This window comes from Salminus brasiliensis, chromosome 4 (assembly GCF_030463535.1).
Source record: "Salminus brasiliensis chromosome 4, fSalBra1.hap2, whole genome shotgun sequence".
In the NCBI taxonomy this organism is placed as follows: domain Eukaryota; kingdom Metazoa; phylum Chordata; class Actinopteri; order Characiformes; family Bryconidae; genus Salminus; species Salminus brasiliensis.
In genome coordinates this window covers 49,202,638-49,219,341 of record NC_132881.1, presented here as the reverse complement: position 1 = coordinate 49,219,341, position 16,704 = coordinate 49,202,638, and positions in this window count along the sequence as shown.

The window sequence follows — 16,704 nt, the reverse complement described above, 5'->3', positions numbered from 1 at the left end:
GCGTGATTAATCTCCGGCCTTCTGCTTTGACCCGAAGCTCCCCCTCGCTCTTCATCAGGCGGTATAAAGACATCAGATACAGGCTGCGCGAGACGTCTAGTAATGCACAGCCCATATTATTACCAGGGCGGGTGATGGAGGGCAGAAAGTATAGGAGTAGTATCCAAAGAGAAGAGAGGCAGAGCCGGGGCGAGGGCGAGGGGCGAGGGGCGAGGGCTCATCAGGCGTGCGGTTTGTAGAGGGGGGTGATCGATAAACGCCAACAACATCCAGCCAAAGTCTTCCCTCATGTGCATGTTTTTTTTAAAGCCTCCGTCCCCAGGTGGCCTTTAATTGAGTCAGGCCGACGCAGTTAAGAGTCCTTCGCTCTGCCCGAGAACAAAGGCTCGGAGGGGTGCGGAGGAGCGCCTGAGCTATCCGGCCTGTCCGGTGTCAGCGCTGGGAGCTAATTCCCCTTCCTCACCTGCGAGATCCTGCATTGTTGTCTGGCCGTTATTGGCAGCAGGGCCTTCTCTACTCGACACCAGAGGCGTCCCTGGTGGCCTTTGTCACAGAAGAAAGAGAATGATCAATATCCCGAGCTAAACTCGACTTTCAAAGCCGATCACGCCTCCGTTCGGAGGGGCTCGGCTTTAATGAATTTTCTTTCATTCCGCGCGAGTTTTTAAACATCAAACAATAAATCGGCCGGGGCACAGTAAAATATTTAGATCTATTGACTGCGGTTGAAAAATGTAGAGGGCGAAAACTCTGGTGGTTTGATGTTGATCCATTCTGAGCACTTTAATCCACCCGAGTGTTTCCTTTTATCTGCCTGGGCTTCTCCAAAAGAGGGAAAAAGGGCCTCAAGTATTCTCAGACATGCAGCAACTCTCCTTTTTTTAAAAGGAGGGGGAGAAAAAAAAGAAGAAGAGAGAAGAAGGAGAAGGAGAAGAAGCTTCGGCAGTGCACACCTCGACTGCGCGCACTAAAGCCATCTCGGCGAAAGGCGTACTTTTCTAATTGTAAAGCGCTGGCCGCTCTCACGCTCGCTCTCTCGCTCTCGCGCACGCTGATGCAACGCCCCCCACGCGCTCGGCTAGATGATAAAAATTACATCACACACGCAGAGTGAGAGAGTGAGGGAGAGTGAGGCCTACAGAAGTTTGCTGACCACAGTGGGGATATTGACAAAATATTATTAGGCAGACATGAGAGGAGCCTCGCCGAGCACCAAAACAAAATGAAGGAGACCAAAGCCACAAGATTACACAGACTACCCTGTCTCTGTCTTTCAGAAGACGAGCTGAGCCGGGCTGAGCCGGGCCGAGCCGTCTTCACACACATTCTCGTTCACACACTCGTCTTCTTCTGCTTGTTTGTTAAAGAAGATGACACAGAGAGAGAGAGAGAGACACAGACAGAGAGAGGGGGAGAGAGAGAGAGAGAGTACCCAGAGATCAAGCGCTGCCTTTCCTTCTGATTAAATTCATGTTGCGGCCTCGGCCACAGAAGGAACCTTTCATAAACTTTGCAGGAGTGGCCTCACACCCTCCTCTCGTCTCCTCTGGTCTCCTCACACACACACTGCTCACTCACTCACTCTCCTCTCCTACAAAACTGTCTCAGAGTTAGGCTCACTTACTCTCCTCTTTCAGAGGACAAGTGTGTGTCTGCACAGCAAAAGCAGCACTGGAGCTGCAGCAGTGGTCCAGCTGAGGTTACACACGACATGTCCAAATGTTTGTGGACACCCCTTCGAATGAATGCATTGAGATAATTTATACTTTAAGTACAGATAAACTAGATGAACCTATTGGCACCATGCTGGGCTAGAGGGGTATAAAGCCCCCCCAGCGTTAAGCTGTGGAGCAGTGTGGGCAGTGGTGGCTTACCGCTCCAGGCATGTGTGCTCACTGTCACTGTGTGTGTTTGATCACTAGTGTGTGTGGGTATGTGTGTGTTCACTGCACGAATGGGTTAAAGGTGGAGGCCAAATTCCATCTGTGTCCGACACTAATGCTGAAGATGTGTGTGTCTCGTCTTGTCAGTAGAACGATGAGAATAATGGTGGAGCTCCATCCAGTACTTTTGGGATGAGTTGGGGATGATGAGGTGGGGTGGTGATCTCTCATCATCCAGCATCCTGAACTCACTAGCGCTCTTATCGCTGAATTCAATCAAACCCTCACAGCAATGCTCCTCCTCCAAAATCTAGTAGAAAGTCTTCTTCCATGGACAGTAAAAACAGTTACTCTTTTAATACCCTTGATTTCAGAAGAAACAATGAACGAACAGGTGTCCCAATACTTTTGTCAACATAGTTTTTGGTGTAATCCAAACAGAACTGATTGGCTATTACTGATTATGGCTGATTGATACAGGATGTGAAGTGTAGTTTGAATATGACTGGATGATTGTGGTGGGATTTGAAAAAATGAGGTGGAGTTTGAGTTTGATGGGCGTAGCAAACGCAGAGCAGTATTACACAGAATACTTGACCTGAACCAGAATTGGGGCAAAATCAAACACAGAAGCTTTGATCAGCAGCAGATTAGTTATTGATTAAAGCAGAGCTTCGTGTTCAGCCAATCACAGAAGAGCATTCACATGTTTTGAACACTGGTCTGCTGGTCTAACAGCACCAGACTACTACTGGACCAGCATTCGGCAGCATATAACACTGGTATGCTGGTCTACCAGTATCAGACCAGTATAAACCAGCATATGATGCATTTTTAAACACTGGTATGCTGGTCTACCAGTATCAGACCAGTATAAACCAGCATATGATGCATTTTTAAACACTGGTATGCTGGTCTACCAGTATCAGACCAGTATAAACCAGCATATGATGCATTTTTAAACACTGGTCTGCTGGTCTACCAGTATCAGACCAGTATAAACCAGCATATGATGCATTTTTAAACACTGGTATGCTGGTCAACCAGTATCAGACCAGTATAAACTAGCATATGATGCATTTTTAAACACTGGTATGCTGGTCTACCAGTATCAGACCAGTATAAACCAGCATATGATGCATTTTTAAACACTGGTATGCTGGTCTACCAGTATCAGACCAGTATAAACCAGCATATGATGCATTTTTAAACACTGGTATGCTGGTCTACCAGTATCAGACCAGTATAAACCAGCATATGATGCATTTTTAAACACTGGTATGCTGGTCTACCAGTATCAGACCAGTATAAACCAGCATATGATGCATTTTTAAACACTTCAGTGTTGGTCAACCAGCACCACACCAACACCAGACCAGTATAAAATAAACGCCTGCCATCGGAGTGGCTGACCCGGCTCAACTAACCCATCCCAGTCCGAGCAGAGCTGGAGTTGTGCTGAGGTGACCTCTCGCCAAACCCCTCTCCTGCTCCTTCACGTTGAGAGGTAATAAATTGCTGTGAGTGCGGCATGTGTGTGTGAGAGTGTGTGTGAGAGTGTGTGCGAGAGTGTGTGTGCCTGGCTGGCTGGCTGGCGTGACAGCCTGGCCTTGACGTTAAACATCTGTTGTGTGATTCATTTGATTCGGGATGTGGAGTGACACTGAAGCACATCTGCCTGGGTAACCCCCCACTCCCCTTATCCTTCCACCCCCGTTTTTCTCTCTCTCTCTCTTTTTTGGTAACCCCCTCTCGCTGCCCCCCACCCTCGCACACCCAGCCTGGTCCTCATCAACAGCTTCGCCACGCAAACGCTTTTCTGATGATGCCATCATTTCTCCTCTTCTTCTGTGGTTACGACTTCAGCGAAGTGACATCCACTTCTTCCCACATTTGTGCAGGAGGCAGAGGAGCAGATGCGGAGCCTTGGGGGACTCGGCCGTGGCAAACACAATGAGGCTCAAACTTTCCTCTCGGCTCACCAACATCACGCTGATACACTCCACTTCTCTCCCTCTCTCTCCCTCCCTCTCTCTCTCTCTCTCTCTCTCTCTCTCACACACACACACACACATGTCTTCACATTCATCAGAATGGGAAGTAAATACAGACAGCAGGAGATTACCAAATTTGGCTACTTGACTACACCCTGATGAACAACACTGTTACACTGTCTTTTTGCTTTCTGATGTGGTTAAACTGGTTCCAGTAGAACATGCTGGTTTTAGTAGAACATGCTGGTTCCACTAGAACAGGCTTTTGATCATCTTCTCATCTTCCTATATCAACACCAATTGCCCACCAATCAGACCCATATTTCTCCAGATTCCCCCTGAATCTGTACCATAACAGTGTGTGATGACTGGGGTGTGTTTGTATAAGTCCCAGAATTCACTCCTCTATTATTTGAATCTCCTCATGGTGGCGCAATAGAGCACCGTTTAGAAGCAGATCAGCTCACAGTGAGAGCTAGCCAGGCTACAGTACAGCAGTATAACATTAGAATAAACCCAAATAAACATAAAGTCAGCGGTCAGTGAGAGCGTCTACCTGTAATTAACTCTATATAACATTAGAATAAACCCTAATAAACATAAAGTCAGTGGTCAGTGAGAGTGTCTAACTGTAATTAACTCTATATAACATTAGAATAAACCCAAATAAACATAAAGTCAGTGGTCAGTGAGAGCGTCTACCTGTAATTAACTCTATATAACATTAGAATAAACCCTAATAAACATAAAGTCAGCGGTCAGTGAGAGCGTCTACCTGTAATTAACTCTATATAACATTAGAATAAACCCAAATAAACATAAAGTCAGTGGTCAGTGAGAGCGTCTACCTGTAATTAACTCTATATAACATTAGAATAAACCCAAATAAACATAAAGTCAGTGTTCAGTGAGAGTGTCTACCTGTTAACTCTATATAACATTAGAATAAACCCACAGTATTTGTAAATATGATCATATGTAATTGCAGTGGTATTTCCCTTCACTGGGCAGGAGTTTCTATGTCTGGGAGAAGGAGCTATAGGGTAAGTAAAGCAGTGGGAAAAGATTAGAAAAATACAAGTTATTTTCATTCTCAGTGAAATGTTCATTAAAGGCTGAGTTAAGGCATATTCTGAAAGCTGCTTTATTTTACTTTAATATTTTTTTAATATCTAAAAGACAAAACCTGGTAAATGTAATTTTCTATTATTGTATAATTATAATCCACAGAGCTGCAACACTGGTGAAGAAACCGCAGCAAACAGACCAGTCTGATTTACTGATCACAGCTCCAGTCAGAATCACAGCACTGGACAGAACTGCTGCACAACATAATAAGAAATACATCCAGCCTAGAAATAGAGGGACTGGAGGCGCGGTATTTCCAGTCTCGCTGTTTCTGATTCAGATTCAATCACTGGGAATTTAAACACGTGTGTTTTAATGAAACGAACAGACATTAGATGCAGAAAAAGGTATATTCTAACACTCTAATATCGGCCTAATATTGGGCTGCTGTAACATTCACCACCTGTCATTACTGCACCACCTGGTATTTCTTCAGGATAAGACACACAACACTGGCTCGTACAGTCGGAGCGTTTAGGTAATACAGTATTAACAGTAGAAACACTCCTTATTCTAATATTCACGGCTGAACTGTTCCTTATTATTCCTTTAGACATTTCTGCTTTATGTTGGATAAAGGTATTAGCTTTTATATAACTAATTATAAATAATTATATAAATCAGAGCTACTGTTCATCTAAAAACCCCTGACGTCTAGAACCGAGAGCAGTCTAGAACATTTAGACCCAGTTTAAAAATGAGGAAGAAATGAATGTTAGAAGAAAATGTATAACTAATAAACTTGCGTCTCTTCAGTTCAGAAAACTGAGCCTGTTCATTAACTGAATCTCAGAAATTATACTTTCAAAAATGAGCAAAACCTCAGACCTAATTCTGAGAGTCAGAAATCAGATTAAAATTAAGAACTGAACATTAGTCCAGACTGGACATGAATCCAGGGTCTCAGGAATTTGAATATAAGAAATGTGCTGTTCAGAAAGGAGTCCAGTCTAAAAAAACGAGGTTCATAGAAACTACAACTTTACAATTTTAGAAAATCTCAAAATAGAAATTTACAAAACCTGAGATCTGAGTCTAAAATTACAGTTTATGAAATAAGTCAGACTAAAGAAATAGTGCCGAACAAGAACTCTGTCTCCAAATGACCTGAGACTAAATAAATGAACTGTGCATTAAATCATTTTATTCTAGAAATATTAGTTGTTTATAATTGAGTTATAATTTAACTAACGAGTCCAGTTTCAGAAACAGGCTGAATAATTACAGCCCCCCAAAATTCATCCAGTGTAGAAATGAGCCGAACCCAGACCTGAGTCTGATCCTACAGTTTAGGGACCGAGTCCAGGAGTGAGTGAGGATTAGACCTGAGCCGTCTGTTAATGACCTGAGGAATAATAGTCTACAATCCAGTTAGCTAAAAAAAGAATCAAATAAAAAGAGAAAAAAATTGAAAGATGAGTTGTTTAGAAATGAGACTTAAAAAAGACAAGTTAACAAAATCTACTGAATCTAGAAACGAATAAAACCTGAAAAACTAAGTTTAAGAAGCTGTCTGTGCTGGTTAGACATTAATGAATTCAGTGTAGAGTTTTCATTAATGAAGACATTAGAAATGAGTCCAGAATAAGAAATAGTCCTAAACTCAGCCACTGCTCTCACAGGCCTGCTGCTCGCCCCCTCAGCTTTAGTCTGGACGCCCATCTGCGCATGCTCCAACGCTCAGGTGACAGTTCACGCGCTCCGGTGTGTGCATTTGTGTGTGTCAGACACGTGACATCCAGATCAAACGAGTTTTAGTGGGTTTTCTTTAATTGAGCAGAGAAGAACCAGCAGCTCTGCTCCACATCCAGACTGAACACTCTCCACCCAGACCCGCACCCGCACCCACACCTGCCTGCTGGGTGGTGCAGAGCAGCTCGTGAGCTTTATTTACTCTTATTAATCACTTACAGTGTAAAATGAGGAGAGGTTGTTTTATACACCTCTAGCTGTGTTAAAGCAGCGCGTTGTTGTGTTCATGTTCATGTTTGTGGGTTTGCAGATTGTTAGTCCAGTGTTTCCAGCGCTGGAGAAGCTGCTGTTCGAGCTGACCGCCAATAGGGGGCAGTGCGATACCAGCTACTTCCAGCAGGGAGCTCAGCGCGGAGGGCCGCGGCTCTCCCTCAGTTAGCCCTACCTGCAGCGCCCTGCTGCTCACAGCACATCCTCAGCCCTCACTTTCTGCAGATCTCCACACACACACACACACACACACACACACACACACTTGACTTTTTTAATCTTTTTAAAAGAGACAAGTTTTAAAAAGGACTCTTCAGTAAGTGCGCGGGCTTTTATTATGTAGTTTAGCGACGTTAGCGCTGGTTTAGATGGTGTTTAGGTAGCACACACACACACACACACACACACACACACACACACACACACACAGAAAATCTAAGATAATAATAATAATAATAAAGGTCTTCTCTTACTGCTTTAATAGTGAATATCAGTGGGAGAATTATTTCTATAATGAAGACTTTTATTTAATATGATTAAAAAAATCAGCTCATTAAAATGCTTTGGGGCAAACTATAAAATTTTATACTATAAAATATATGATATTAAGTATAAGATATTAGAATATTTAAAAATAGTACAATAGTTTACAGTTATATTGTATGAATTCCCAGCTGGCTTTATTTGTTTGTTTATATGAGGATTGTGTTACTGTAAAAACTACTAAACAATTATTAACATGACTAATATACAATATTGTAATAATTATGGTTATAATATATAGATGGAATATTATATACAGTAGAAATGCTAAAAGTTGAACTCCTATGTAAACACGACTGTTTAAAGTTCTCTCTTTCTATCATTCTGCTAGATTATAAAACAGTATATAATATTATAATCTATAATTCTTGTCTTTGTCTTTTTTGTCTGCTTCGTCTTCTCTCCTGGCAGTCTTGCAGAAGACCCGCAGCACCGAGGGAGGCCGTTCCAGCGCAGGCACGCCGGCGTTCTCCCTCCAGCCGTTCTTGTCTCAGCGCCACTGAAAGCAATTAAAAGGTATCTGAAATCCTTCGACTCTAATGGGTTAATTTCTGGGGCTAATGCGCACCGTGCCGATCTCTTTGTTTGCTCTGCAGCTGACTTTTTATTGACCGTCGTCGAGTTCCTGCATGATGAAACCGTGTTGCGAGAGAACAGCCGGGGCAGGTTGACCCGCTCGACCGGCGAAGGCCAGGAGACGAGGAGAACGAGCCGAGCTTCTTTTCCATTGTTGTTGACTTTTTGAATAGCATTTGCTCTTAATTTGTGATAAAGGAAAGCAGTTTTCCATCCCCGGCGTTCCCTGCCTCGGCTCGGAATTAGAGATTTATTTGCTGAGGAGAAAAAAAAAATCAATTAGTGCTAAATTTATTCATGGATTTCTGGGCCTCGCGATCAATGCTAGTCCACTCAGTAGGGCTCCCTGGGACCTGGTTCATCCCACTTAATGTGTTTGAAGGGGAATTACCATTGATGTTGTTTTCCCTTCCTTTAGGTCAAAGAGCACAGTGAGCTGTCATGACCTGCCGTCACCGGGGAGGAGCCCGACTCTTGCTGTTACCCACAATGCACTTGGACGTGAGCGGGGACTGCTGCAAGACTGTCAGGTTGGCGTTAAAGCTGTTATTGGGAAAAGCTGAGCGTGCCCTCGGAGCAGAGTTGGAATACAGTACGGCTGCACAGGCCTACAGATACAACAAGTAGTGCGGTACTGAGCTGGGCTTTACAGGAGGGGTTTAGGCTTTAAACTGCAACGTTAATATGCAACATTTATTAATCAACTCAGATTATTATTAATAATAATATTAATAAACATATGCAAAAACCTTGTAAATCCAAAACATTACAGTTTGTTTTCAGTGGAAGTCAATGTACAATATTTTATTTCGAGTCATTTTGTCATGTTGGAGCATTTCTATTGGTCCATTTATAATGGAATTTTGATAGAATTTAAAGATCTACTGGCAGATTCAATTTATGGAGAAAAGTAAAAAACGTTTTTGTGTGAAAGTGACAAACTACAGCACCAACTGCATCACTGAACCAGGCTTTAGAGTGGTGGTATAAGCTTTAAACTGACCATCAGTAATCAGGAATCTAATAATAATAATAATAATAATAATAATAGCAAGCATAATGTTGCTGTCATTTTGGAGCATTTCTATTGGTCAGTTTATCATGATATTTTGATAGAGATCAACTGCCAGAATCACATTATAGAGAAAAGTAAAAAATGGCAAAAATGGAGATACAAGGTTTTTGCCATTTTTTACTTTTCTTCATAATCAGCTGGAAGAGATACAAGGTTTTTGTGTGAACGTGACAAAATACAGCACCAGCTGCATTAAAGAGTAGTGGTATACGTTTTTAACTGACTGGAATTTAATAATAATAATAATAATAATAATAATAACAGATATTGTTGCTGTCAGGCAAAAACCTTGTATCTCTTAAACAGCAGCTTTACAGTAAGAAGAAAAAACCCTCTGAACGTTCAATGGAAGTCGGTGTAAAAGCTTTAATTCGGAGTTAGTGTGGAGCAATTCTATTGGTCCATTCATCCTGAAATTCTGATCCAGTATAAGGAGCAACGGTGAGAAACCGCAGAAAACTGAGAGGCAGCAACTGCATGCCTTAACCAGGCTTTACAGTAATGGTTTAAGCTTTAACTGACACACATCCTTCATGAATGAACTCTAATAAAATTAAACAATAATTCTAACAATAACAAGCGTTTTTATCTTGCTTCTAATTTCCAGTGTGTTGTGAAAACCAGCCGTGACCGTGTTTCTGCAGTGTTTCCGTGCTGCTGGCTAATCAGCGTGTGCCGATATCTCTGTGATGGTCAGTGATATTAGAGCAATATTAGAGGCACCGTACTTTATTAGTGCATTTTATTTTATATATATATATATACTTTTTTTCCTTCCACTCAGATTCATAAACAGCTTCATTATTGATCTCAAACAGTTTCTGCACTTAGGCTATAAATATATCCAGGTCAATTAGAGATATTTAGGCATTTGCAAATCATCTTTTTCTCGCTCTGTCAGATCCTGAGGCTCTGAAAATGCACTTTAGCCCCTAATAGCAGAGCGCGGATTCTCGGAGGAGCCTGACATCTTGATCCGCTACAGAGAGTAAATGATAACCATTTCCGTATAAGCGCCGCAACCTGCAGGAGGGGGAGTTTAACCCGACAAACCAGGCCCGCCGTACCACAAGCACCGCCAGCACCGCCAGCGCCCTCTCTGCCTTTGTTTTTAACGTTAAATGCTCCTTCAGACCACTTAACTAGCATTTAGACCGCGGTAGGAGCAGAATTCTGCAGAATAATTGATTAATTGTGTGTTTTTAACCTGAGAAAATGATCTAATTCATGCTCCTGTGAATAGTTTCAGTGAACGCAACAATTACGACCTGCATGTAAAACGACACAAACACTGCTAATAAACAGCATTAATGCAATAATAATAATATTAATAATCCTGGCTCTGCTGCTCCGTGCAGCGCCGTACATGCGCTCCAGTGCATGCCCCGCAGCTCCAAACATTGTGATGTTGTTCTAAATGACACTTTGACAGGTTCCTCCTACTTGCATCCAGCATCTTCCCACAACCTGTGATCTAAATCAAAAGGGAATTAGACGGAATAGGGCGGAAAACAACCCAAAGAGTGTGTAGAAATATGAGCAATGCGAGTGGCGCTGAAGAGGAGGTGTTTTTACTAGATTTTGCTTTACATAGAACAACCTAGGCAGAGGTCAGAATACGGAGACCCTTCTTTCTCCACAATCTGGTCATCTTTTGGGGTCAACCAGGCCAGTGGCAATCTCCCTTCTTTACATTTGCTTTAATAAACCATTGATTTCTGATTTTTCCTCGCACTCTCTGATCATCCTCTCTCTGTGCTCTGTGCTTTTAACTCGGCCTTGTTGTGATGAGCACAAAAACCCCCAGAAATGACCCGTGTTCTATCGTTATATCCATATCGTACGAGAATACGAGATCAAACAGGTGCTTTTCCCCTCGTCTGATGAGCCGCTGGCTGGTGTTCCACGCAGGAGTGCGTGATGTGGTCCTCCAGTGTGCAATAGATATTCCCCGGCTGTAATCGCCGCGGGAGATCAATTGTATCGGAGTGCAGTGTGGAATATGTATTGTGTATCAAAGGGGTCGCGCTGGCCTGTGGTTTCACTTACAGAGCAGAACCGTACCACTGGGACCTAATGTGTTGTCCAGAACCTGACCGTTTGACCATTATGGTCTATTCTTGACCTGATATTTTTTTTAATGCTCCTCTAAGCTAAAGCTGAGCGGCATTGACAAAAATCAATACCGCATTATTTCTAATATTATTTTGCGGTTCTAGGTCATATTTATGGCAGTGTTAATAAAGGACTGTGATGTTATAGTGTTCTATACAGAACTGTATGCAGGAGTAGATGTGTTTGTCAGTAAGTGCACCACACTTCAGTTAAAAAGGGTTCCATATAGTACTGAAGAGGAATTCCCACACCCTATTTTTGGTGCCTTATAGAACCAATTGTTTTATGTTGTTGTTGTTGTTTTTTTTTAAAGAACCATATTACCAGACAAAGAACTGTTTAAGCACTGAGCTCGAGTTGAACCTAGAGAACACTTAAAGAACCCGTTTTATTTATCTTGGCAGTAAATGTGTTTTCAGTATGCACCTCAGTCTGAGTGAAAAGGAAGTTCTAGATAGTACTGACTCGTAACAATAGTGAAACCCTTCTGGTGCTGTATAGAACCATTTTTATTTTGGACTTTTTTAGTTCTTCTTTAAAGAACCGTATATAGGACGTTCTCCATCACACAGAAGAACTATTTAAATGCTACATCGCCTGATATTACAACGTTCAGCAGCACCTAGTAGACCACAGGGTTCCATATAGTACAGAAAAAAATGAATGTACTTTTCAAAACATATATTTTTTTAAAGCTTCTTATATATATATATTCTCACACACACACACAAAAATCACCAGAACAATGTAATAGCTGGACTGACATTGTTGTGGTTCTGTATAGAACCTTTACCTTTGTTAAGGAAGGATTTGGGATCTTGGCAGTCAGTGTGTTAGTAAATGCGCTTCAGGTAAAAAGGTTCTATATGGTGCTGAAAACAGCTGCTAGAATATAGGAAGTTCTCCATCACATAAAAGGGCTTGATGTGGATCCAGATCCATGCCTCACCTCCTTCCTTATGTCACATGTTTGTTTCATATCAGATACTGAACACTAATGTAGTTATTAGTCTTTTCTTTTATCTTAAAATTAAAACCCAAAAATCAGTGGTTTTACTTTACATGTGGTTCTTTAAATAACCTTCTTTTAAAAAATGGTTCTACAGAGCCTTTTTCGGTGCTATATAGAACACTTTTACACTAAAACTGAAAAAAAAGGTTCTTTAATAAAGGCTGAGGTTCTGTACAGAACTATGACAATGAGAGAGGTTCCAGGGCTTAAATTGTTCTTTTGTGTGTTGGAGGAGCTCTTATATGTATGTATATATATATATATATATATATATGTATATATATATATATATATATATATATATATATATATATATATATATATATATGTATATATATTAGATATATAGATAGAGAGAGAGGGAGAAAAAAGAATAAGATGGGTCCCAGTATTCTGACTTTGACATACACACGTATATACATACACACACACACACATATATAATATATATATATATATATATATAATTTCTGTTGGTCCATTCATCATGAAATTCTGGTACAGTATGAAGAACAACTGAAAAAAGCCCAAACGTATATGTACACATATTATCTACTATTACCAAGAAATTTACTTGGTAATAAATCTATTGCATCTATTAAATATATATATATATATATATATATATATATATATATATATATATATATATGCACCTGCACCTCCTGTTTACCACCACTCCCCCTCCACAACCCAAAGCTAGGCTCTGGGTAATGACAGTGCATGGCTCTGGTTGCAGTACAGTAAGAGTGGGATGCGCTGGGCTGTAGGAGAGGAAGCTACGGCTTATACGGAGCAGATGAAGTCCATGTAAAGGTTGTGACCCGAGTATCGGCTTTCCCGATTAATCTATAGCTTGTTTTCAGTCCTGTGTTTTTGTTTTTTTTCCTCCTGTCCCGGGGAAACATGGCCGTAGGCGTCCTATTAATCTCCGCGACTTTACAGGTGTTTAGCTGAGCACAGCGGGAATATGTTTATGTGTTGCAGAGCAGTATTGACCTCTTAACTGTCCAACTTCAGAACGTAAATCCGCACCGCTGCTGCCCGCCGCGCCGTAACTCGGCTGTGCAGTTTTAACTGGTAAAGTGGGAGGCAGGTCAAATGCCAGCCAGCGAGGTTGGGGAGAGTTTAACTCGGAGAATGTTAAGCGGAAGAATTCGCGCGTGTTGCTATATATTGCATCAAGCTAAAAAAACAAAAAGAAAAAAACATATGTTATTGTTATTGTGATGAATTCCGTCATAATCTGTGGTCAGCACTTCTACAACTCTCAACAACTGCACGGACAGATTCAGACCAGGACTGACTGAGACCAGCCCAGATCAACCACCCCCAGTTTCATAGGGGCAGAATTACGGACTGTTCTGTCCCTTACACTCCTGTAAAAGAAGGTTCTTCAGGGGGTTCTTTAGTAAAGGCCATTTCCCACACAGAGGTCATTCAGGATTTACATTAAGATAAAACAAAAATGTGAAAAATAGAAAAATATTTTTTTGTTATCTAGAGTGGTTCTAGATAGATATTCATATAGAAGGAGGAGCTTTTCTAGATGGTTTGTTTTTTGGACCTTATAGATTTTAGCACCAAAAAGGGTTTTACTACTGGACCTAAGGTTCTGAAAACAGAACCATCTTCCAAAGGTATTTCTTCATATAGAAGGGAAACATTTATTTGTTATTTTTAGAACCTTTAATAAAACAAACTGGTTCTATACAGCACCAACAGAACCCTTTTAGAAATATTCTACCATCTACCCGAGAGTTTCCAAATGTTTGTAAGTGGTTCCTTTTAGAACATTTTATAAAGAACTAAATATTTTATACTCCACTATTGCTCAACAGTCAACAGAACCCTTTTTATAAGGTTCTTTAATGAACCAAATATGAGGGCAAATCTTTTGCTGATGTTTTTGTTTAACATTTAATTAAAATTGTTCCATGTAGCAGCAAAATGGTTCCACTGTTACTGCGAGTGAACATGAATGATTTTAAAGGGTTCTAGAAAGAACCATCTACTAAAGTGTTCTTTAATCTTCTCATAGATGGTTCTTTTTATACAAATGACCTTATACATCACCAGAGTCTGCAGGACTCTTTTTAACAGGTTCTAGAAAGAACCTTCTACCAAAGTGGTGTACTTTTGTATATGGTTCTTTTTAGAACTATATATTTAAAAAAAAATAGTGTAGACACGTTTCGGAAAGGTTCTTTAAAGAACCATCTACAAGGGATTTCCTTTTAGCCAGGCAAAGAAACCTTATATAAACCCATTGGCCTTTCTGAAGAACCCTTAAAGAACCCTATTTTTTTACGTGAGTTTATTAAACCTCAGCAAATCTAAGTATCGTGAGACAGGTTTGGAGGATCGGCCAGCCCTGCATTACAGTACAAGCGGTGAAGGTCCGTGAGGATGACCTCCGAGTTCATGCCCTTGATTCCACTGATGCTGCATCTGCGTATATATGAGTGTGTGTGTGTGTGTATGTGTGTGTGTGTGTGTGTGTGAGAGAGAGGCTCTGGAAAGCTATGTATCATCAAGCCAGTTCAAAACACACACACACACACACACACACACACACCATCTTCTTCCCCTTTCTTGATCCAGATAGATCCCTGTGACAGCCCCTTATAGACGGCGTGTCGGCTGATGAATATGCAGAGCTTCTGCTCAGCGCAGAATGAGGAGGAGAGGAGGAATGTGGAAATAAGCAGTTTTGTCATCTTTGAGCCATATTTCTGATTCTATTAGCATTTTTATGTTTGAGCCGAGCGTCAGGTTTTCACATCCGATTTTTTCCCTCCTGGAGGTTTCAAAAAAAAAAAAGGGTGAATATTTTATTAGCAGTTTGATAATGTATCGGATACCATCAGCCGACCAGCACTGCTGTTTACGATGGGACGCTTGTGCCAGAGAGGAGCTTTAAAGCCAAACATAGACGATGATAGCGTCAATATTTGAGGAGCGTGGAATAATGTGCCGGTACAAAAGCGGTGGAGGATTATCTTCTTCAGACCCTCTCTCCACCCAGTGTGATGCAAATTAACCCAACATGCGTCTTTGATATTCAAATTAGCCCACGCTTTTCAACAAGCATTTTAGTACACAGTGTGTGCTGTGTATATATGTGTGTGTGTGTGTGTGTGTGTGTGTGCGCGCTCGACGGAGTCCGAATCGAATTCAATTACAGCTAAGGGCTTTTCTGCAGACATTACCCGCGAGTGGAGTCAGAGCTTATACAGTATGCAGGCCGTGCTGAGCAGAAATTACTGTGACACACTATCAAATAATGAAGTCGCCCTTTAGCACTTAACCCTCCAGCCCGCGCTTCCTTCTGTTATGTCTTAATTGTTAAAAGGCGGAGAGCTAAATGCCGCAGTCCAAACGGATTGGGTGGGTCGTGACGTGCTGCCCCACGGAAGCCAGGCCTGCACAGATTAGTGGAGCTGGTGGATTCTCCATTCAATCTGAAAGGCGAGTGCTGCAGACGATTAAGCCGTGTTTTAATGGGCCAGTATTGGACATATTAATTAAGGCTGCAGTAATTAGTGGACAGAGATGGTTCTTCTGCACAGAAAAAAAATGTTATATGTTACTTACCTATAAAAATCCAAGATGTTAATTCTGACAGACTGTAATACACTACAGGAAGCATAGAGGGCGCTCTATAATGCTCTATAATGCTCATATGATCCACATGCTCATTCTGACAGACTGTAATACACTACAGGAAGCATAGGGGGCGCTCTATAATGCTCTATAATGTTCATATGATCCACATGCTCATTCTGACAGACTGTAATACACTACAGGAAGCATAGGGGGCGCTCTATAATGCTCTATAATGTTCATATGATCCACATGCTCATTCTGACAGACTGTAATACACTACAGGAAGCATAGGGGGCGCTCTATAATGCTCTATAATGTTCATATGATCCACATGCTCATTCTGACAGACTGTAATACACTACAGGAAGCATAGGGGGCGCTCTATAATGCTCTATAATCTTCATATGATCCACACGCTCATTCTGACAGACTGTAATACACTACAGGACGCATAGAGGGCGCTCTAAAATGCTCTAAAATGGTCATATGATCCAAATGCTCATTCTGACAGACTGTAATACATTACAGGAAGCGTAGGGGGTGCTCTATAATGTTCATAAAAATACATGATGTTATTGGTCTTGATAGTTATATTGTTTGTTTGAATGCAATCAAATCCTCACAGCAATGCTCCCTCTCCAGAATCTAGTAGAAAGTCTTCTTCTCTGGACAGTAGAGACAGTTACTCCAACAGAAGCAGGATCAGCTCTTTAATACCTTTTATTTCAGAAGAAACAGTGAATGAGCAGGTGTCCCAATACTTTTGTCCGTATATTGTATCAGATCAGCCTATTTTTTGTTGTGCTC